The sequence below is a fragment of the Amblyraja radiata genome, chromosome 26 (assembly GCF_010909765.2).
Source record: "Amblyraja radiata isolate CabotCenter1 chromosome 26, sAmbRad1.1.pri, whole genome shotgun sequence".
Classification (NCBI taxonomy): domain Eukaryota; kingdom Metazoa; phylum Chordata; class Chondrichthyes; order Rajiformes; family Rajidae; genus Amblyraja; species Amblyraja radiata.
The window spans coordinates 1111670-1134857 of record NC_045981.1 but is presented as its reverse complement, the minus strand read 5'-3'; the positions used below and the strand labels follow the sequence as shown (position 1 = coordinate 1134857).

At 43.3% G+C, this 23188-nt stretch overlaps 1 protein-coding gene across 5 annotated transcripts in view; it reads left to right on the top strand.

Moving 5' to 3' along the window:
• Positions 1 to 16743: 16743 nt before the first annotated feature.
• ndel1 (nudE neurodevelopment protein 1 like 1) overlaps positions 16744 to 23188 on the top strand; it is a 38575-nt gene continuing 32130 nt past the window's right edge. For 3 of the 5 annotated variants that reach the window (XM_033044028.1, XM_033044029.1, XM_033044027.1), the window contains exon 1: positions 16779 to 16905. The gene's annotated coding sequence lies outside the window, so the exon portion shown is untranslated. Of the gene's footprint in view, positions 16906 to 23188 lie in introns of all 5 variants that reach the window. The other 2 variants (XM_033044024.1, XM_033044026.1) reach the window with 2 other exon arrangements.

Sequence of the window (23188 nt, the reverse complement as noted above, 5' to 3'; positions counted from 1 at the left end):
AGGGAGTAATTACCGATTACTGGTTACTGTGATGGTTACACTTTAAACAGCCCAGTCCATCACAAGGTTGGTACTTCCTTCCATCCCTTCCATCTTCATGGTGCATTGCATCAGGAAGGATGAAGGTATTGTCAATGATGCCTGCCACCCTGGCCATTCCCTTTTACCTCTCTTCCCCTATTGGAGATGTTACAGAAGCTCTCAAGCATGGATGTCCAGAACAGCTTCTTCCCCATTGCCTGCTATCACACACACGCTGGAACTAAATGCCTCTTTCACACCCTCTTGTTTATTGTCAGAAACAATCACCTCTTTCACAAATCCCTGCTCTACCTGTCTTAGTTTTTGCATGATCATGGTCTGGTTTATTTGAATAGCTGGTAAGGTACATTATTGCTGTTGCTGTAAAACCAATGTGCCTGTGAATCTGCAGCAAGTAAGGATTTAATTGTTCCTTTTACATCCGGTGAATATGACAAGTAAGTATTTTAAATTTAACTAAATTGAAAGCTACAGCATGAAAATAGTCCCTTCAGCCCCTGAGTCCAAGCAGATCATCGGTCACCCTTCACACCAGCTTGATGCTATCCCACTTTTGCATCCAATCCTTGCACACTCAAGACAATTCACAGACCGATCAACCTACAAACCTGCGCGTCCTTGGGAGGTAGGAGGAACTCGGAGGAAACCCGCGTGGTCACAGTGAGAACGTGCAAACTCCACACAGACAGCACCTGAGTTCAGGATCATGAGACAGCAGCTCTACCAGCTGTGCCACAGAGCCGTCCATTTTTAAGAGATTCAGAGTGGAAACAGGCTCTTTGGCCCACGAGTCCACGGCAACCAGCAATCCCTGTACACTAACACCATCCTATACACTAGGGACAATTTACAATGTTACCAAAGCCAATTAACCTACAAACCTATACATCTTTGGAGCATGGGAGGAAACCGGAGCACCCAGAGAAAACCTACGTGGTCACAGGGAGAACGTGCAAACTCCGTACTGACAGCACCCGTAGTCAGGATCAAACCCGGGTCTCTGGCGCTGTAAGGCTGCAACTCTGCGGACTATGCTGCCCACTCTTGAAAATTGTATGCATGTATTTCACAAAGCAATTACCCAAACTGATATTAGTGTCTCTGATATAGAGGAGACCACATTGTGAACACCGAGTGTCTCCAAGTGGAAGAAGCTAATTTTGTATTTTTTGTTTTTATTTCAGATTTCCAGCTTTTGCAGGTTTCAGGTTTTCACCAACATTTGCGTACTTGCGCTTATCCCCAGATCTGTCTCACACATGAATTTGCCAAGTCAATTGCACATGCAGGACAGTAAACACTGCTCGCCCTGCTCCCTACTCCCGCTACGTAAACTCTTCGACCGCCAGTAAGTTCTCTGAGGCTCTCATAGCCGCCTCCGACATCTGCACTATTGAGGCATCTCCCCTCCATCTCAGCACCGATGACCTCATTTCTTTATTCAATACTACTTGCTCTTCCATCCTGGATTCTGTTGCTCCTCTTAAAATGAAAAAGCCTTAGCTCTCTTTACTCTCAAGCTTTTCTTGACGTCCTCTGAGGGAGGACTATATGTATTTATTTATGTATGTACTTAATCTATGAACCACTGTTGTTTAACGTTAGTATCTCCACCAATGTAAAGCACTTTGGCCAACGAGAGTTGTTTTTTAAATGTGTTATAGAAATAAATGTGACTTGACTTGACATAGTTTTATTTGAAGTTAGGGCTTTGACATTAATGAGAATCTAAATTCATGGCATTATTTAGTAGACTCTACAAATAGGATCATGTTGGCTGCTTTCCAGAGGCAGTGTGAAGTGTAGATGGAGTCAATGATGGGGAGTCCGATCTCGGCTCCATCCACAACTCTACAGTTTATTGCTTTCTTGGAGGGTAACAGATGGTATTAATGGGTATCTGTGTGAAAATATGGCAAAGGAAAATAAATCCAGTAATGGGATTGATGGGATTGTTCTGAGAGCTAGCATTGACTTGATGGGCTAAATGGCTTCCATCTATCACTAACGGACATTTGAGAAATGTGAGGATAGGGACATGGCGTACAAGGTCCACATTCATTGCCCACTCCTAGTCATGACGTCCTTTCAATAGACTGTGCAACTTATACATAAATGTGATCTTTATACTAGATTTTATAATGACATTTAAATATGAATGTTACATTTATGACCTATGGTATTAAAATAATTTATTACTGTGTATTCTGCAGAATTTAAATTCATTGTGATTATGTTTTCATGGATGAAAGAGCTTTTATTTTATAAACTTTAAACTTGCAAAATACTTTCTTATTTACCGCCAGTCACATTCTGATACATGCTTATGTCTTTTTAATGACAATAATTCAGCAATAGATAGTAATTCCCCATGCTGATCCTTCTGATTTCATTAAAGGCACTCAGACTTATATTTTTCATTTAACTTAGTTTGCAATCAACAATTCTTGGTCGATACAAATATAAATAATTCAATTTAAATAAACATCCTCATATGGTGGGGAACTTAATGAAACTGAGTAATTACATTTGCAGCAAAAAGCAAGTCCTGGAGGAACTCAGCAGGTCAGGCAGCATCTGTGGAAGATATAGACAGACAAAGTCTCTCGTCAGGACTCTTCTTCAGGCTAAATTTGCATGTCCAAAGTTTCAGAACTCAAACTCCTGGTCCTTACATTTATTCTGATGTTATAGTTAATTTTAATGTTTGTAGATCACTCCAAATTAACCCAAATTGGTATAGCAGTCAGTGATGAAAATAAATGAATGATAATAACATATGACAGGAATCATTCTAGCAGAATCTAAATTAAAAAGATCTATATATTCAACAGTGAGGTGCTAGTAATCACATTTAGAGTACAACAAACATTGTGCAAATTCAGGAGTGATGCATCACCGGCATTTGATCTACTTGGATTGACCTTGTTGGAGGTGATGGCGTGCAATTCCTTGCTACAGTTGCGAAGCATCCATCTGAAGAAGATGTCCAACCTGAAACATCACCTATTCCTTTTCTCCAAAGATGCTGCCTGACCCGCTGAATTGCTCTTGCATTTTGCGTGCATTTCCGGTATAAACCAGCATCTGCAGCTCCTTCCCACACATCCACCTGAGCCTCCAGTTTAGATATCTAGAAGTGTCTGTTTGCATTCACAATGGCCTTCTGGAGGTTGTAGCTGGACTTCTTGTACGATTCTGGATCGCCTGATTTGAACACCACTGAACTGGTCCTCAGTAGAATACAGATCTCCTGGTTCATCCAAAGCTTCTGGTTAGGGAACACTTGGATAGTCTTGGTGGGAGCACACTCCTGCATATATTTTCTGTTGAAGCCGGTAAGAATTGGGGTGTATCTTGTCAGATCCGTTGCCTAGTTGTTGACCATCGCCCAGTCTACCGTGTCCAAGCCATCTAGCACAGCAACCCTATCCTTAAATGTTCCCTTTGTTCCTTCTATCCCTCCTCTTACCTTCTCTGTAGCTTGAAACTTCACATTTTTTGTCTCATGTTTCCAGTTCTGACAAACAGGTTTCCCCCTGAAATGTTCATGCTGGTGACCTACCTAGTCTGCTGATTATTCTGCTTTCATTATGGAAAATGCAACAAAATGTTGCTGTCTAAGTTGACATAAGGCTTCATCATGAAAAATACATTTTTGCTATTGATTGATTTGAAAGATACTGTGTGGAAACAGGCCCTTCAGATCAGTCCCCACATTGGCCATCAATCAAAGATAGACACAAAATGCTGGAGTAACTCAGCGGGTCAGGCAGCATCTCTGGAGAAAAGATACAGGTGACGCTTCGGGTCGGATCCTTTCTTCAGACATCAATCACCCATTCACACCGACTCAATGTTATCCCACTTCTGCATCCACTCCCTGCACACAGGTACAATTTTACAGAGGCCAATTGACCTACAATCCTGTATGTCTTTGGGAGGAAGCCAGAGCACCTGGAGGAAACCCATGTGGTCACAGGGATTACATACAAACACCACACAGACAGCACCTGAGGTCAGGATCGAACCTGGGTCTCTGTGGGACATCGGTGAGGCAGCAGCTCTATCATACACGCCACTGTGCTGCTCCTATCTGCTGAAAATAAATTGATTGATGCAAAGTTGCCATGTTGGAAGGTCCACTAGGGGGCGCCGCATTGGTGGCAGCCTCTGCCTACAGTCTGTCTGTTTTTCTATCTTTATTTTATTTTTAGTCAGTTTTAAAGCTTGTTTTGGAGATTTATTTTGCTTTTCTCACAGCAATGGACACAACACATTATAGAGTTCAACACAAACATCCCCCCACAGCAGAATCAAAAATGTCCACTGTGGGGAAAGGCAGCAGAAAGTTAAGTCCCGAGGATGGGGCCCATTTGTGGCCTTGCAGCCAGTCTGATAATTTTCAGGGCCCTCTTGCCGTGAAGATGGACCTCCGGCGTCGGGTGAAACATTCCTCAGCGGCTTGGAATGTCTGGAGCGGCTGCCTCCTCCCCAGAGACCGGAGACCGGGGCACTCGTAGCCCTCAGGCCGCGCCGGTTGGAGCTCTGACCCCGGCGAACACGATCCCAGGCTCCGCGGCGCTCCAAATCCAGCGCCGCCCGTATCTGTATCATCTGTATCATGTTAAGCCACACGAGAGGTACAGAAGACTGGAGGGTGGCTAATGTTGTACCTTGGTTTAAGAAGGGCTGCAGGGACAAGCTAGGGAACTACAGGCCTGATGTCATGTGTAAGCTACAGGGGGGGGGGGGGGGGGATTATGGGTGGCTCTCAGCATTTGGATAGGCGAGGATTGACTAGGGATAGACTGCGCCACTGTGCATGAGAAATACATTTGATTGTGTTTTTTTGAAGAGTTCATCAAGGCAATTGATGAAGGTGGGGTAATGAACATTGTCGATGTGGATTTTAGCAATTTGGGGAGCTAGAAACATCGGACGCAAGGTGCAAGGGCCGGTAGGAGAATGAACCGGCGTGATGCCTCCAGTGCCTTTAGCATCAGCTGCAGGTGGCATCCCTGGAACACAAAGATGGCCAGGCGAGGTGAGGGAACGTTGGTTCGCGGGAAGTGCTCCGGTATATCGAGCAAGTGGGCAGACCGGGGATTGGGAACTTGGACTTTGGAAATGGTGCCTGCAGGTGGAATGGATGCAGGAAAAGTTTCACTGTGCATTCGCATAAGTGACAAATAAAGTGCCATTGAACCACTGAATGTTGGTGGAGGAGGAGGAGGGGGAGGGGAGAATTAGGGTGCAAGTCCAGATGGGTGTTGGATAGAAAGGGGAGGAAGAGGGGAATTGTTTGAGATTGCCTAAAATTAGAGAATTCTCCTCCTCCATTGTCAGAGTGAGGCCAAACGCAAATTGGAGGAACAGCACCTCATATTTCGCTTGGGTAGCTTACAGCCCAGTGGTATCAATTATGATTACTCTAAGTTCAACTAACCCTTGCATCCCCTCTCTCTCCATCCCTCCCCCACCCTAGTCGTTGTACTAGTTTCACTATCATCCTGGTGAGTTTCATTGTCTGCAACTTGTTCTCACCTAGCCCACAGCTATCAATGGCCTTTATCTACATAACTTTTTTTGCATATCTTTCATTCTCTTGTTCCATATCTCTCGTTATCACCGTCTATACCTCTCGTTTCCCTTTCCCCTGACTCTCAGTCTGAAGAAGGGTCTCAACCCGAAACGTTACCAATTGCTTATCTCCAGAGATGCTGTCTGACCTGCTGAGTTATGCCAGCATTTTCTGTCATACTGTTGGGTTGTAAACAAAAAGTCTGCTTGGTAACTAAAACTATTTAGTCAGCAAACACCAAGTGTATAGACATGCACCATGGTGTATAGGCATGCACTTTACTTATTCTATCCAAAACCCACTTGCTCACTTCATGCTAATCTTTACATTTAATGTGCACCTCTTCCTCCTCTTTATTGTGGAATTTCTATCAAGTACGCATGCTGTCCACATGCTTCATCTTGTATCTTTTCAATCTCCAAAAGATTACTTGTGTAAGAACGAACTGCAGATACTGGTTTAAACCAAAGATAGACACAAAATGCTGGAGTAACTCAGCGGGACAGGCAGCATCTCTGGAGAGAAGGAATGGGTGACATTTCGGGTCGAAACGTCTGATGAAGGGTCTGGACCAGAAACGTCACACCTTCCCTTTCTCCAGCATTTACTCCAGCATTTTCTGTCCAAAAGATTAGTTCTTCTGTTCTAATATAGAGCACAGGAGTGCACCAGCTTTCCTTTATACTTGGTTTTGGCAAGCCAGCCCATATCTATGGGCAGGTCTCCAATATGCTATAATTAAGTGTGACAGTGCAAGGCATAGTGTAGCAGATGCTGGTCCATGCAGCGTGCAAACATTGAAGCAACTTCACACAGGTTATAGAGTCAGAAGTAACTGAAGATGCTGGAATCTTGAGAAAAACACAAAGTGCTGGAGGAACAGTATCTGGGGAGCGAATGGTCTGAAGAAGGGTCCCGACCCGAAATGTTGCCAGTCCATTCCCTCCCCAGATGCTGCCTGGCCCACAATGTTCCTCCAGCACTTTGTGTTTTGTATAGACAGGTTATATTAGGTTGCTCGATGGAAATCCATGCATTTACCAAGCGGAAGACCTGCTTCAAAGAACTTTGATTGTTTTCATGCGATGAGTGTTTTTTTTTCTGTATGCACACAGGGTTTTTCTTAATGCACAAGGCTGAGTGGCATAGATATTAGGAATGGTCACAGACTTTATCCCAGGGTAGTAGAGTCTAAAACTAGAACTTTGAAAACAAGAGAGCATATATTTAAGGTGAAAGGTGAAAGTTTAAAGGGGGATCTGAGGTACATTTTCACACAGGTGGACATATGTAATAAGTTGCCAGAGGAGGTACCAGAGATGAGCACCATTACGAAGTTTTAAAGATACATGGATAGGAAAGATTTAAAGGATTTATAGGACAATCACAGGCAGTTCTGCTTGGCATGAACAAGTCGGGCCAAAGGGCCTGTTTCCATGCTCGATAAGTCTGACTCAAAATATGTTCCACTTGATAAATGTCAGTTGCTATTTTTGCAGTTGTGACCTATGAATGTAAATCATTCCTGCTTTAATGAAGATGCTGTCCTAAATAAGATGATAATAACTGAATCAAATAATGCCACATCAGTGTATCTTCTCAGATATACAAAACTATTCCAATTTGTGTTTAGCTATAATCCCAACAGAAAATGGCAGAAAAACTCAACAGGTTCAAAATAGAGGGTCTTCAACTTGAAATGTTAACTGCTCCTCTTTCCACAGATGCTGCCTGACCTGCTGTGTTTTCCCAGCAATTGTGTTTTTATTTCAGATTTCCAACACCTGCAGTTTTTTGCTTAACAGGATGATTTATTAATAACCTTTATCACTTGTAAGGAGTTTCATGTATGTGTAGATTTTAAGTATCAATGAATTATTAGCACAGTCTTTTTTAGTTTAGAGATGCAGCACGGAAACAGACCCTTTGGCCCACCAACTCCACGCAGACCAGCGATCCCTGCACATTAACACTATCCTACACACACTAGGGACAATTTACAAGTTTACCAGTAGACAATTAACCCACAAACCTGTTCATCAATGGAGTGTAGGAGGAAACCAGAGCAGCCGGAGAAAATGCACGCAAGTCACGGGGAGAAGGTCCAAACTCCATACAGACAGCGCCCGTAGTCAGGATCAAACGCAGGTCTCTAGTGCTGTGAGGTAGCTTCTCTATCGCTGCATTACCGTGCCGCCCTGCAATCTTTATTGAATTGTTCTTGTCTTTCAGCAAATCGTTGGCAGTCCCCTCACCAGCTTACATGAAATGGCATTTTGGAAATCTAATCACTGAGTGTTCACTTGAAGGCCAAGGGACTGGGCTTTGTTGGGTATGTGTTCCAGTTTTGACAATTTGCTCAATTTCTGGCAACAAATGAATGGTGCATTCATCACACGATAATCTTTCTTTCTGGAGGGCAATTGAAATGCAAACCATCAAATTTGACAACTTCTGCCAAAAACCCAGCACCAACTGAAAAAATGTCCATGCGGCCTTGATACTTTGGTTTCAGCTGCAGCATATTCTCAAGCATTCTCCGAGACAGGAGGCCTGTTCTTTAGGCTGAAAAGGGAAAACAGAGTTTAATGCTATAATCAAAGAGCAAGCCTTTTTACATCATGAAGAAGTATTGGTCACATGCATCAGTTGGTTCAGTTGGCTGCCCTTACCCCAGCATCAGAATGTTAGCCATTCAAAATGCAGTCTAGGGGCTATAGTACTAATGCACTGTCATAAGTCTCATTTTCGGATGAGTTGTTAAATCAGAGCAACCTCCACACTAACATGGTGGCGCAGCAATAGAGCTTAAAGGGCCGGAGACAAGGGTTCGATCCCGACTACAGGTGCTGTCTGTACGGAGTTTTCTATGTTCTCCCCACGACCGCGTGGGTTTTCTCTGAGCTCTTCGGTTTCCTCCCACACTCCAAAGACGTACAGGTATGGAGATTAATTGGCTTGGTATATGTGTGAATTGTCCGTAGTGTGTGTAGGATAGTGTTAATGTGCGGCGATCGCTGGTCTGCGCAGACTCGGTGGGCCACTGTTTCCACTAGCTTTATCGCTAAACTAAACTAAACTCCCCCCCCCCCTTTGGAAAGCAACGCCTATTCATTCTGACTAATGTCTTCATAGAGTTGAAGTCTTCATAAGTTCCAACCCTGACAATCATCAGCTACCTACCCCAGGTATTTAACAGCAGAGTGGGAGATCCTGAGTCGAGCAGCATGCGGAACCAACAATGGTGAGAGCAGGCACTGATAATGCATAACAACCAGTTGTAGTGGAGAACAGATCCTCTTCCAGTGGGTCTCAGGGCTCTGCTTTTACATAAAGTGACAACGCAGCCTCCAGAATTATTCTTCGTCCAACAGGTTAAGGAAACGGAGTCTCTCTGACGCTCCTCAGTCTGTCAATTCCCTCTCTGTTACTTACCCATCATTGCCAGCTCTGTTATTCCTCTTTCTGTCATCCCTGCTCTTTTCCTCCCCTTTCTCAAGTCAAAAGTATTAAATAGTCATATGTATCCACATTGGAACAATCAAATTCTTACTTGTAGCAGCTTAACATGGCCCATAAATGCAAAACACATAGATTTAGTTTAGTTTAGTTTAGTTTAGTTTAGAGATGCAGTGTGGAAACAAGCCCTTCGGCCCACCGGGTCTGCGCTGACCAGCGATCCCCACACATTAACACCATTCTGCACATACTAGGGACAATTGTTACATTTACCAAGCCAATTAACCTACAAACTTGCACGTCTTTGGACTGTAGGAGGAAACTGAAGATCTCGGAGAAAACCCATGCAGGACACGGGGAGAACGTACAAACTCCGTACAGACAGCACCAGTAGTCGGGATCGACCTCGGATCTCCGGCACTGCATTCTCTGTAAGGCAACAACTCTACCGCTGCGTCACTGTAACCGCCCTACATAACACATAATAAAGTTCACCAGTTCATAGGAGCGGAATTAAGCCATTTGGCCCATCAAGTCTACTCCGCCAATTACTCATGGCTGATCTATCTATCCCACTCAACCCCATTCATCTGCCTTCTTCCCTTAACCCCTGACACCCGTATTAATCAAGAATCTGTCAATCTTCACCTTAAAAATACCCAATGACTTGACCTCCACAGCCATCTGTGGCAATGAATTCCTCTGATTCACCACCCTCTGACTGGACATTCCTCCTCATCTCCCTTTTATTCTGAGGCTGTGGCCTCTGGTCCTAGCCTCTCCACTAGTGGAAACATCCTCACCACATCCACTCTATCCAGGTCTTTTACTATTTGGTATGTTTCAATGAGGTCTCCCGCTCATCCTTCTAAGCTCCAGCGAGTACAAGCCCCAGTGCCATCAAACACTTTAACTCAATCATCCCCAGGATCATTCTTGTAAACCACTACTGAACCCTCTCCAGCGCCAGCACACCCTTCCTTAGATATGGAGCCCAAAACATCTCACCATAAACAAAAAATCAATAACTCCTGTACTGGTGCCGAAAAAACACAAAGTCTTTGGTAGTCTTTGGCAACCAAAGACAAACATGGTTCAGAGTTGCGGTTATGTTATGTTGAAGTCTGAAGGTTGAAGGGAAGAAGCGAGTCTTGAACCTGATGGTCACGGTTTACTGACCCCTCAGACATCCTCACAATGGTAGGGGTGAGATGTGAGGTGAGGTGGGTCTGATGATATTGGCTGTCTAAGGGTTCACCATCATGAAGGGTCATCTGGCAACAGCCTTGGTGACTGAGATTACAATACAATGGAGCCATGGGGACCAACAAGTAATATTGTTGGCGAATTGAAAGACGGCATTTTGACTGTGTCTGGCTACACAGTCATAAATGCCATCACCTTCACTATCAATTACCTGCTGTACTGTTCCCTCTCTGACATTCCCCATTCTGCCATTACCCCAGCTGTCAGTCTCTGTCACTCCAGTTGCTGTCCTTTCTTTTTGATCTTCCTGAGCTCTCATCCCTCTGCTCCCATCCCTTGTACTGCTGCCCCTCGCTCCTCTTCATCAGTCCTGTCTCTGTTTCTCCCCTCTGCTGTGACAACTCTCCCTGTCCAGCTAACAGCTATTTTGTTCATTGTCTGAAGCCCAATTTAAGGTGGCTTCTGCATCATCCATCCTGAGATTCTGAGTGTCGATAATCCACTAAAATCCACATACTGGCTTCTCACATTAAGCAGCCACAATGAGCACTGTTCCAGAGGGAATTCAGAAAGCAGGTGTGAGCACCGAAGATCTATTGATTTCTGCATCCTTGCCTTTTAATGAATCCCATGAATTGACAAAAATCTTCTGACCATTTGTGCACTGTTGACTTTCAGGAAGCTCAGGAAGCTGGGCATGTTCTTGAATATAAATACAATTGAAAGTCTCATTCAATTAGCCTGTTTTATAAATGATAATCTGTATCCTCCTGGGATTAACACATCCTTCCAAACATACACGAGTTAAAATCAGGAATAGGCAATTTGAAGGGAGGTCTGAAGAAGAGTTACGACCCGAAACGTTGCCCATTTCCTTCACTCCATAGATGCTGCCTTTTCTCCAGCATTTTTGTCTACCATATGCAATTTGAAGTCAGCTATAGAGAAAAGGACAGATGACGCTTTGGGTCGTGTGTGTGTATGAAGGATGGTCAAAACCCAAAATCTTGTCTCTCTGTTTTTCTCCACAGATGCTGCCTGACCCACTGAGTTCCTCCAGCAGTTTGCTTTTTACTCAAGATTCCAGCATCTGCAGTTTCCTGGGTTGAATCTCAATGCACATTTTTTAAATGATGATTGTGCCCGCCATTAACTAATTAATAAGCTTTGCTGTATTTTTGAAATTTCATAATAGAATTTGATGTTTAATTTCAACTATGGTAGATTGAATACCTGACATGATTTGCATCGATGCACAGGAAGTCACTCTTTTCCACATACAAAACCGCATGGGTTTTCTCCGGGTACTCCGGTTTCCTCTTACATCCCAAAGACGTGCAGGTTTGTCGGTTAAATGGTTTTTGTAAATTGTTCCTAGTATCTAGGATAGAACTAGTGTGTGGGTGATTGTGGTTGGTACGGACTCGGTGGGTGGAAGGGCCTCTAAACTAAACTAAACCAAACTAAACACTCTCTGACCCCACCGTATTAAACTTCGGTTCACCATGCCTGTAATTCAATTCAAATTCCGATACTGTAAATACAAATATTTTTCAATATTAATTAACCTATTTTATTCTTGTTAGATGCATTATACTGAACACGATGCGAACAAAGATGTTCACCAAATATGGACAGATTAGAGCTCAAATTAAATATTTAACCAGGATTCACTGTTGCAATTATATTAAGTTAATCCAAAAAGTAAGGACTGAGGTGTCTCTTTAAGGGCACTGATCCCACTAATCCCACAAACATTAAGCTATGTTTCTGCCATGTGAAAAGTTAACATGCATATTTCAGTTCATATGCATATTTTAAATATTACCTGCAAACCCTAAAGCAGCACCACGTATTATGTACTGAAAATGACTCATCTCTGCCAGCAGAAAATGTTTTTCAATTCAACAATACTTTATTGGGTTCTTATTAATGTTTTCAATGCCATTACATTATCCATTTACTCTCACTTCTTTCAAATTTCAAAGCTTCTTAAATCCTGTCCAGTCCTTTCAATAAAAGTCTTTAGTCAGAAATTGTAATTGAATGTTTCCCATGTTTTCTGTAAAACATGACAATTAAACCAAAACCGGGGATATAAATTGATTCTTTAAAGTGATTGCTGTAGCAAAGAATCAAATTCATCCCCGATGAATCCAGAAATTCTGGCACCTTGAAGCTTTTCCACACAAAAGCTGGCTAATTTATTTCATTGATACAAATGACAACATGTTAGCACGTTTTACTGAGGGCGATGGACTTGATTTATAAAACTACTGACTTTCTAAGCTGTCTTTTGAAACACCAATGGTGTTTTTTTTGCACATTGGAAACAGCAAACATGTCTCTCATTCTTATTTCAATGCATTTAAAGATAAAGCATGTAAACAGGCCCTTCATGCCCACCATCGATCACCTGTTCACACTGGTTCTATATTTTCCCACTTTCGCATCTACACTGGGGGCAATTTACAGAGGCCATTTAACCTACAAATCCACATATCTTTGGGATGTAGGGTGGCATAGTGGCGCAGCAGTAGAGTTGTTGCATTACATGCTTACAGCGCCAGAGACCCAGATTTGATCCCAAATACGGGCGCTGTACGTTCTCCCTGTGACCACGTGGGTTTTCTCCAAGATCCTCTCCAAAAATGTACAAGTTTGTAGATTAATTGGCTTGGTATAAATGTAAAATTGTCGTGTGTGTGTGTGTGTGTGTGTGTGTGTGTGTGTGTGTGTGTGTGTGTGTGTGTGTGTGTGTGTGTGTGTGTGTGTGTGTGTGTGTGTGCGCGTGTGTGTGTGTGTAGGATAGTGTTAATATCTGGGGATCGCTGTTGGGTGCAGACTCGGTTGGCTGAAGGGCCCGTTTCTGCGCTGTATCTCTAAATAAAACTAAACTAAACTAGAAACCGGAGCACCCTGAGGAAACCCAAGGGGTCACAGGGAGAACGAGCAAACTCCACACAAACAGCACCTGAGGTCAGGATCTGGCACTGTGAGGCAGCAATTCTTCCAGTTGTACCATGGTGATGATGAACTATTTTCTTATCTAATTTATAAAAGTCAATTGGTCACCGAAGCCACAAACTAAGAAACTGTACGATGAGGTCTATTTATACCAGAAGTTAATAACCGAGCAAACATTTCAGTACATCAGCTTCCTTAGTCTAGGTTTCAAAAATATTTGGCAGAAATTATATTTTTAAATATTTTGGTATCTGTGCTTCACCCTTAGGTCATTGAAGACATGCATTTAAAAATAATTTCTAATGTATAACAGCAACATTCAAACTTGGTACACGTTTGCCCTCTGCAGGTAAAATATATTAAAAACATCAGTGGCCTATTTTTAAATTCTTTTGTCTTAATTATTTTACCAAATTAGACAAATTTACTGTGAGAGCATAATATAGTCAGTTAATTTTCCATTACAATAACATTTCTAATTTAAAAATAATGGGTTATCTTTAATCAGACTTTATATTTCACTAACTGTTATTCCCTTATTCCCGTATTTGTACATCGTGGATGGCTTCATTGTCATCATATAAGTCTTTCCACTGACTGGATAGCACACAATAAAAACTTTGGACTGTACTTCGGTACACGTGACAATAAACTAAACTAAACTTTTAATAGTTGAATAGTAATGAAATAATTTATTATAGCAATTTATATGTATGTGCTAATTACAGTGTTACCTTTAAATACAGACTTTAACAGACTTATAGGTCATCAACCTGATCATTTTTATTTTTATTATTTACCAAACTAGCTAATCAGACTGAATGCACTGGTTATAATACAGTTTGTATTTTAAAGTGTGCACTAGACTCTTTTGTATTAATGCGTAGTAAGGCAAATCACAATAATTGGTAGAAACAAGGAACTGCAGATGCTGGTTTGCACAAAAAGACACAAAGTGTTGGAGTAACTCGGCAGGTCAGGCAGCATCTCTGGAAAACGTGGATAGCTGACGGTTTGGGTCAGGGCCCTTCTTCAGACAAATAATTAGACACCTAAATTTAAAAAAAATCCATAAAGCAGTCAACACTCAACTTCCAATCAAGGCTGGTACAACACTGTTCCAAAATTCATATCACATGGCATACTCAATTCTCAAAAGTAGAAATACAAATTTATACCACAGAATTCATTTCCCAATATTTCTCCATGGATTCCAAACAAGGTAACATGTTTTTTTTAACTTAACCAGACATTTAATAGAATAAAAAATGGAAAGTGTTTTTAAAGTTCTCCTCTTCTAAAATAGTCAAACAAGGTCAAACGCTACAGCAAACTATTGTGCAGGACAAAATTTGATCAGTCTGAAGAAGGGTCTCGACCCGAAATGTCACCCATTCCTTCTCTCCAGAGATGCTGCCTGTCTGCTGAGTCTACAAAATGTGGTATTTTGGTTGTGTAGTTCCATATGGATCTCTGTCAGCAAGAAATAGAGCAGATAACATCTCAATATGTTTGGTGATTAAATGTTGAGCTTCACATGAAGATGGACTCTGGACTTCAGAAAGATGAATCAATATATTTTCTCAGTATTGAGCGATTGGAAACATGATCTTGAGAGCCTTACTGACTTTCCCTTGTCCTTTAGTCTTTGTAAAATCCTTTCACAGGAGGTGACATGGGTCAAAGATGAGGGCTGCAATAATATGGAAGCCAGAACTGACTAAAAGGATGAGAGATACAATGAACTGCAGATGCTGGGATGCTGAGCAAAAACACAAAGTGCTGAAGGAACTCAATGGGTCAAGCAGCATCTGTGGAGGGAATGGATGGGTGACGTTTTGATATCGGGACCCTTCTTTAGACTGACTGTAGTAGGTGGGAGAAAGCTGGAAAAGAGTTAGGGGTGGGATAAAACCTAACAAATGTACAGGTGGAGAGTGGGTTCATTTGGTAGAGATGCTGCCTGTGGGGCGTATCACTGATGGGGATGAGTCAGAATACAGAAGAGAGATCGAGCAACTGTCCATATGGTGCCAGCGCAATAACCTGGCCCTCAACACCAGCAAAACCAAGGAACTGATTGTGGACTTTGGAAGGAGTAGGAGGGGGACCCACAGCCCCATTTATATCAGCGGGTCGATGGTTGAAAGGGTCAAGAACTTCAAATTCCTGGGCGTGCACATCTCTGAAGATCTTTCCTGGTCCGAGAACACTAACGCAATTATCAAAAGAGCTCATCAGCGCCTCTACTTCCTGAGAAGATTACGGAGAGTCGGATTGTCAAGGAAGACTCTCTCTAACTTCTACAGGTGCACAGTCGAGAGCATACTGACCGGTTGCATCGTGGCTTGGTTCGGCAATTTGAGCGCCCTGGAGAGGAGAAGACTACAAAAAGTAGTAAACACTGCCCAGTCCATCATCGGCTCTGGCCTTCCTTCCATCGAGGGGATTTATCGTAGTCGCTGCCTCAAAAAGGCTGGCAGTATCATCAAAGACCCACACCATCCTGGCCACACACTCAGCTCCCTGCTACCTTCAGGTAGAAGGTACAGGAGCCTGAAGACTGCAACAACCAGGTTCAGGAATAGCTACTTCCCCACAGCCATCAGGCTATTAAACCTGGCTCGGACAAAACTCTGATTATTAATAACCACTTTCTGTTATTTGCACTTTACCAGTTTATTTATTCATGTGTGTATATATTTATATCATGGTATATGGACACATTTATCTGTTTTGTAGTAAATGCCTACTATTTTCTGTGTGCTTAAGCAAAGCAAGAATTTCATTGTCCTATACAGGGACACGTGACAATAAACTCACTTGAACTTAAACTTGAACTTGTCCAGCTGAGTTACTCCAGCTTTTTGTATATAAAATCATAAGTGATTGGAGCAGAATTAGGCCATTCGGCTCATCAAGTCTACTCCGCCATTCAATCATGGCTAATCTATCTTCCCCTCTCAATCTCATTCTCCCCATGACTGCTGACATCCGTACAAATCAAGAATCTGCCAATCTCCGCCTTAAAAGTATCCACTGACTTGGCTTCCACCGCAGTCTGTGGCAAAGAATTCCACAGATTCACCACCCTCCGACTACAGAAATTCCTCCTCATCTCCTTCCTAAAGCTCCTTCCTTTTATTGTCAGGCTGTGCTCTCTGGTCCTAGACTCTCCCACCAGGGGAAACATCCTCTCCACGTCCACTCTATCCAAACCATAAGTCGGTGCATTCACTTCAGTCACACTACATTGTAAACCAGGATGTGGTTCTGGAGCTGAGTCAGGTCATGTGACAAACACTTTGCCTAGAACACGGGGGGGGGAGGGGGCAGTGACGTAGGCTCCGCGGGGGCGCGCACGGTGGGGGGGAGGGGGGCAGTGACGTAGGCTCCGCGGGGGCCCGCACGGAGAGACGGTATCAGTGATCGCGGGGACGCGCATCGAGGTGTCAGTGGCCGCGGGGGCGCGCACTGGGTAGTGACGGAGGTTCGGCGGGGGCGCGCACGGCCGGATGTGCTGCGCTGACAGGAAGCGGGCGCCGAGCAGCGGGAGGGCGGGCGGGCGATGTGGATGTGGTGCAACTAACTAACTAACTAACGGCGGGGGTGGAGGAGGAGCGGGGCTTCGTGTCGGAGATGTGTAGGTAGGGAATGGCGGCCCGGCCCGGCCCGGGGGAGGGAGGGAATGAGCCGGTGTTGGTGTGAGGGAGCGGGGACCGACCCGTTGCCAAGTCCGCGTCGCCAGGCCCGTCACCCGGGCCTCTCCTCTCCTCGCCTCCTCTCTCCCCCCCCGGGCCGGGCCGGGCCAAGGAGGTCTCTGTGCCCGGGAGACAAGTGGCGGTGGAGCCGCAGGCGGGTAAACACCGGGCCGTGCACCGCCCGCCCTGCTCGCTGCCCCATTGGATACCGCAGCTGTCAACCCCTCTCCACCCCCCCACCGTCAATCGCCATCCTCCCTCCCTCCCATGTTACCCCACACCCCCCCTCCCCTGTTACCCCACCCCTCCCCTCCCCTGTTACCCCACCCCTCCCTCCCCTCCCCTCCCTCCCCTGTTACCCCACACCCCCCCTCCCCTGTTACCCCACCCCTCCCTCCCCTCCCTCCCTCCCCTGTTACCCCACACCCCCCCTCCCCTGTTACCCCTCCCCTCCCCTGTTACCCCACCCCTCCCTCCCCTGTTACCCCACACCCCCCCTCCCCTGTTACCCCACCCCTCCCCTCCCCTGTTACCCCACCCCTCCCTCCCTCCCCTGTTACCCCACACCCCCCCTCCCCTCCCTCCCTCCCCTGTCACTCCACCCCCATCACCCCACCCCCATCACCCCACCCGTCCTCACACTGTTATTCCTCCAATACACTCTTATCCGTTCCCCGTGCTCTTTTTCACTTCCTCATTATCATAGTCCCACCTCACCCCACACTCTCATATCCCCTCTCTGGTCTCTCATATACCTTCCTCATGTCATATAACCACTTTCATGTTCCCTCCCTGGTCTCCTATATCCATTCCTTCCTGTCATATCACCACCCTACACACTCGTATACCCTCCCTGGTCTCATATCTCTTCCTCATTGAGGTATCACTATCCGACACACTCGTATCCCTTCATCATGCTCTGTACCCCTTCCTCACTGTCTTTTTCCCACCACATGCATTCATATCCCTCATGTACTCATGTCCCTTCCCAGCGCTCTTTATTCCTACCTCAGTTATATCCCCCAGCCCACACTATCATATCCCTTTCTCGCACTCTGGCACCAGCTTCACCGCTCCGTTACATAGATGCATAGACAATAGATGCAGTAGTAGGACATTCAGCCCTTTGTGCCAGCTTCGATTCAATGTGATCATGGCTGATCATTCACAATCTATACTCCGTTCCTGCCTCCTCCGCATATCTGTTGATTTTCCGCTAGCCCTAAGAGCTTTATCTAACTCTTTTGAATGTATCTAGTGAATCGGCCGCCACTGCCTTCTGAGGCAGAGAATTCCACAAATTTGCCTCTGTACTCCACAATTTGAGATTTGTAATAGAAAAAAATGTTTGGGACACAGCAATGTCATGTAAATGAAGGTAGTCATGTTTAGTATTTTGTTGCATATCCTTTGCATGCAATGACTGTTTGAAGTCTGCGATTCATGGACATCACCAGTTGCTGGGTGTCTTCTCTGGTGATGCTCTGCCAGGCCTGTATTGCAGCCATCTTTAGCTTATACTTGTTTTGGGGGCTAGACCTCTTCAGTTTGCTCTTCAACATATAAAAGGCATGCTCAATTGGGTTCAGATTGGGTGATTGACTTGGCCTCTCAAGAATTTACCGTTTTTTAGTTATGGAAAAACTCCTTTGTTGCTTTAACAGTATGTTTGGGATCATTGTCTTGCTGTAGAATGAACCGTCGGCCAATGAGTTTTGAGGCATTTGTTTGAACACCACAGAATTCATTATGCTACTACCATCAGCAGTTGTATCATCAATGAAGACAAGTGAGCCAGTACCTTCAGCAGCCATACATGCCCAGGTCATAACACCCCCACTACCGTGTTTCACAGAAGAAGTGGTATGCTTTGGATCTTGGGCAGTTCCTTCTCTTCTCTATACTTTGCTCTTGCCATCACTCTGATATAAGGTAATCTTCATCTCATCTGTCCACAAGACCTTTTTCCAGAACTGTGTTTGCTCTTTTATGTACTTCTTGGCAAACTGTAACCGGGCCATCCTATTTTTGCGGCTAACCAGTAGTTTGCATCTTGCAGTGTAGCCTCTGTATTTCTGTTCATTAAGTCTTCTGTGGACAGTGGGCATTGACAAATCCACACCCGACTCCTGAATAGAGTTTCTGATCTGTCGGACAGGTGTTTTGGGATTTTTCTTTATTATAGAGAATTTTTTTCTGTCATCAGCTGTGGAGGTCTTCCTTGGCCTGCCAGTCCCTTTGCGATTAGTAAGGTGACCAGTGCTCTCTTTCTTCTTAATGATGTTCCAAACAATTGATTTTGGTAAGCCTAAGGATTGGCTGATGTCTCTTAACAGTTTTGTTCTTGTTTCTCAGTCTCATAATGTCTTCTTTGAATTTCATTGACACAACTTTGGTCCTCATGTTGATAAATAGCAATAAAAGTTTCCCAAGGTGATGGAAAGACTGGAGGAAAGACTAGGTGTTGAGAGCTCTCTTATACCTGCATCAAGGAGCCAATTAAACACACCTGAGCAATTACAAACACGTGTGAAGTCATGTGTCCCAAACATTATGGTGCCCTGAAATGGGGGTACTAGTTATAAACACAGCTGTAATTTCTACATGGTGAAACCAAAATGTATAAAAATGGCCTTTAATATAATCTAACAATGTGCACTTTAACCACATGTGATTTTTTTCTATTACAAATCTCAAATTGTGGAGTAGAGAGGCAAATAAATAAATGATGGGTCTTTGTCCCAAACATTATGGAGGGTACTGTATGAAGGTGTAAACACTCACCCATCCATACAGGCTTATTTCTGTCTCGGCCACTCATATTTGGTCTATTTACAGTTAGGCTATCCACTTTCTCCAACGTCTCAGCTTGTGGCGTGATGGTAGAACGTGAAATGTGAGAATAACATTTTACAAATGTGTCAGGTTATTGTAGACTTATGCGTGTGAGAACTTTTATTTATATGAACTTTCAATTGATAACCATGGGGCAGTGGCAGATGTTTGTCTGGTTAACGGTCTCAGTTTATTGGTGGTCTACTCTAAACCAATCAATTTGGATCGCAAGGAATTTCAATTTCCATTGCAATGATTCGGTGACAATATTCCATGTCAATAGTTAATAGTACACTTGCATGTAAGAAGTGCATGTATTTTATGGATTACTTCTCTTTAAGTAGAATACTGTATGTTGTTTCTTTGTATCCAATTTTGAAACTCTTCTGTGTGGCTCGAGAGTAAGATTGTTTGATTTGAGTTCAGGGATCCACCAATAGCTTGGAAGCTTTGTCCTGTTCTCTGAAATAGTTCTGATCATTTCACCCAAAGAACCCAGTAGTAGATTGTATTCTAATTTCAGATTACAAAAGCAGCCTCTGTATCAATTACTAGCATTCATTAATAAATATGACTGTCATTTTTGTAATTTCATTTGTTTAAGGGATTTGAAGGATTACAAGATATAGCCTGAGTTTCAGTTGGACCAGAATGCCAATCATATTGCTAGTGCTGCTGTATTGAAGCTGTACAAACATACTCCAACTTTTTGCATCACATCAATTATAATATTAGCTAAAACTTCTTGACCACGTCCTATTCCTTCTTCTTTGTATATGATTTACACCAATGTGATATCAAATTTAAACTCCACGTGACTGTGTTATTACTGGTAAGGTAAATCTATGTATTGTGTGGTCACTTCTGTGATATTTATGGTAGAGACTAGCCAGCATTCATATTCAAAATGACCTTTTATTTTTCAAAATGATAATGACAATTGCAGTACTGGTTACTGAATGATATGGTACGATAAATGTGCCCACCAATAATCAACATTCTTACACAGTAATTCATATTGCCTTTGTGTCCCGGTTCAGTTACTATTTACCAAAGGTAAATGGAATAAATATAATGGAGGTTACACTCAACTTCTTGTGACAGCCCATTTCAAGTTTTAATTGGATTGTTGTCTTGGAAATGCGTGGTTTTGTAAACATACCTTTGTCTAAATGCAGTAAAACTGGACCGCATTGAGATGTTTGGCATAGTTGGTTTCAATATTCTGTGGTGATGCTATATCTTGTATTTAATATGATATCCTATGGAGTTTTGTGTGAAAGGAGCTAACTAACTGGCTTTTAAGTATGAATGCCCAGTTTTTCAACTTACTGGTAGGTAATGTTAGAATGTCTAATTCTTCTATTTTTGATATAGCCAGTTGACCTCTTCAAGTCTCTTTGGTGAGATTCCACTATTTGTCCAGTTAAGATCTGCAAAGGCCACCCAATTATGTATATTCCTTTCACACTGTTTTATATGTACAGTTTAAGATTGGGAGTTAAGAGGCTTCAAGTTACCCCTCTAGTGTTTTGTGTGATTTTCTTAAAGAACTTTAATTTTTTATGTTTATTGCTTTTTATATTGTATCAACTTTGATCATTCTTGCATATCTCAAAATCCCTGACGTTCACAGCAAAGAATGGAACTATTCGATCCATTTAGTCTATTCTGGCTCTGATTGAGCCGGTACAGGGCCAGTGAGCTCATCCCCACCTGCCTCTTCCCACACTCCACTAATACTTTTCTTTCATGTACCACTGTTTAAAAGATTCATAGGATTAAATAGGCAAAATCAGAAGTCACATGTTTATAATATGCCATCATACCAATATTTCTTGTTGAGTGGCAAGAACATTTCCATTTCTCATGTTTGATATTGTTCTCAAATCTTGTTTCATTTTGAATTTAACCGATTTTGACATTGAGTTCTGGTAAATCCAAAGTCAGCGTGTATCAATAGGAAAAACATCCCAGTGATTGTACTCGTACCTCACACTAACAAAGATGGTTGTGGTTTTTGGAGGTCAATTGCTCCACCACCAGGTCCTCGTACAGGAATTCCTCTGGCTGGTGTTCTTTGGCCCAGCATCTTCAGATGGTCCACCAATGCTATTTCCATCCTAAGATCGGAAACGGGAATATCTGCTGATGATGCCACATTATTCAATCCATTTGTAACCCCGCAGCATGTGAAGTAATCCATAACTGCACACAGTGAGATCTAGGTGACATTCAGCCATGGACTAATATGTGACAAGTTGCATTTGCACCACAGAAGTACCAGTCATTAACCATTTCTAGCAATAGCGAGTCTAACCATTCCCTCCAACTATACCATTGAAATTCAGTGGCATTACCATCATCAACATGACATTCAACTAGAGAAAGCTACATTCAGATGGTAGCTACAAGAACAGGCCACAGACTGGATATCTTGCAGTAAGTGATTCTCGTCCAGATACCCCAAAGCCTTTCCCCTAAGAACAGGGCACGAGGTAGGAGCATGATGGAATATTTTCCACATGCCCAGATGAACACAGCTCCAACAATTTTAAGTTCTATTTTGGACAAAGCAGCATCTTGAATTCTGCCCCATCTACCACTCTAAACAGTCACCCTCATTAGTGCCACATAGTGAATGAATGAGTGCTATGATGGAAAGACATTGATCACTAAATATACTACAATGGGAATTCCCAAACCTGGGACTTGTCCAAAAAGGGGGACAGTGGCAATAATGGAGTATTGTGTGAGGTTCTGGTTGATGTATTATGGAAAGGGTATGGAGACTTTGGAGATGGTGCAGAAGAGTTTCACCAGGATGTTGCCTGGATTGGAGAGTGTTAGCTGTAAGGAGATTCCAGACAAATTTAGATTACTTTCTCTGGAGCTTCAAAAGCCGGTTTCTTTGTTGTACACCTTAATTACTCCAAGATAACCTGATAGAAGTAGATAAACATTTGAGAGACATAGAGAGGGCAGATAGTCTTTTCCCCAGGAAGTAAATAATATTAGGGGGCTGAGGTCGAAGTTGACGGGGAAAGTTGAAAGGCGATCTGTGAGTCTACCCTCCACATAGATAGTGATAAGTGCCTGAAACACTGCAGAAGCAGATATGACAGCAAGATTTAAGAAGCATTGAACCGGCAGGTAATGGAGCGATTATTGAAATGTTTCATGTTCTTCCATGCGAGTGCCTGGGAACACTACTGCATATCAGTTCTCCTCCAAGTTACACACCATTCTGATACATACTGTAATTTCCTTACCATCTCTGGATTTAAGTTCTGGATCTCCCAACCCAGTGGCATTGCAGAGTTTGATGGTGGTGGCTTGCCGCCACATTTTGAAGAGCAATTCAGGAGGGGCAGCAAATTCTGAGCTTAACCAG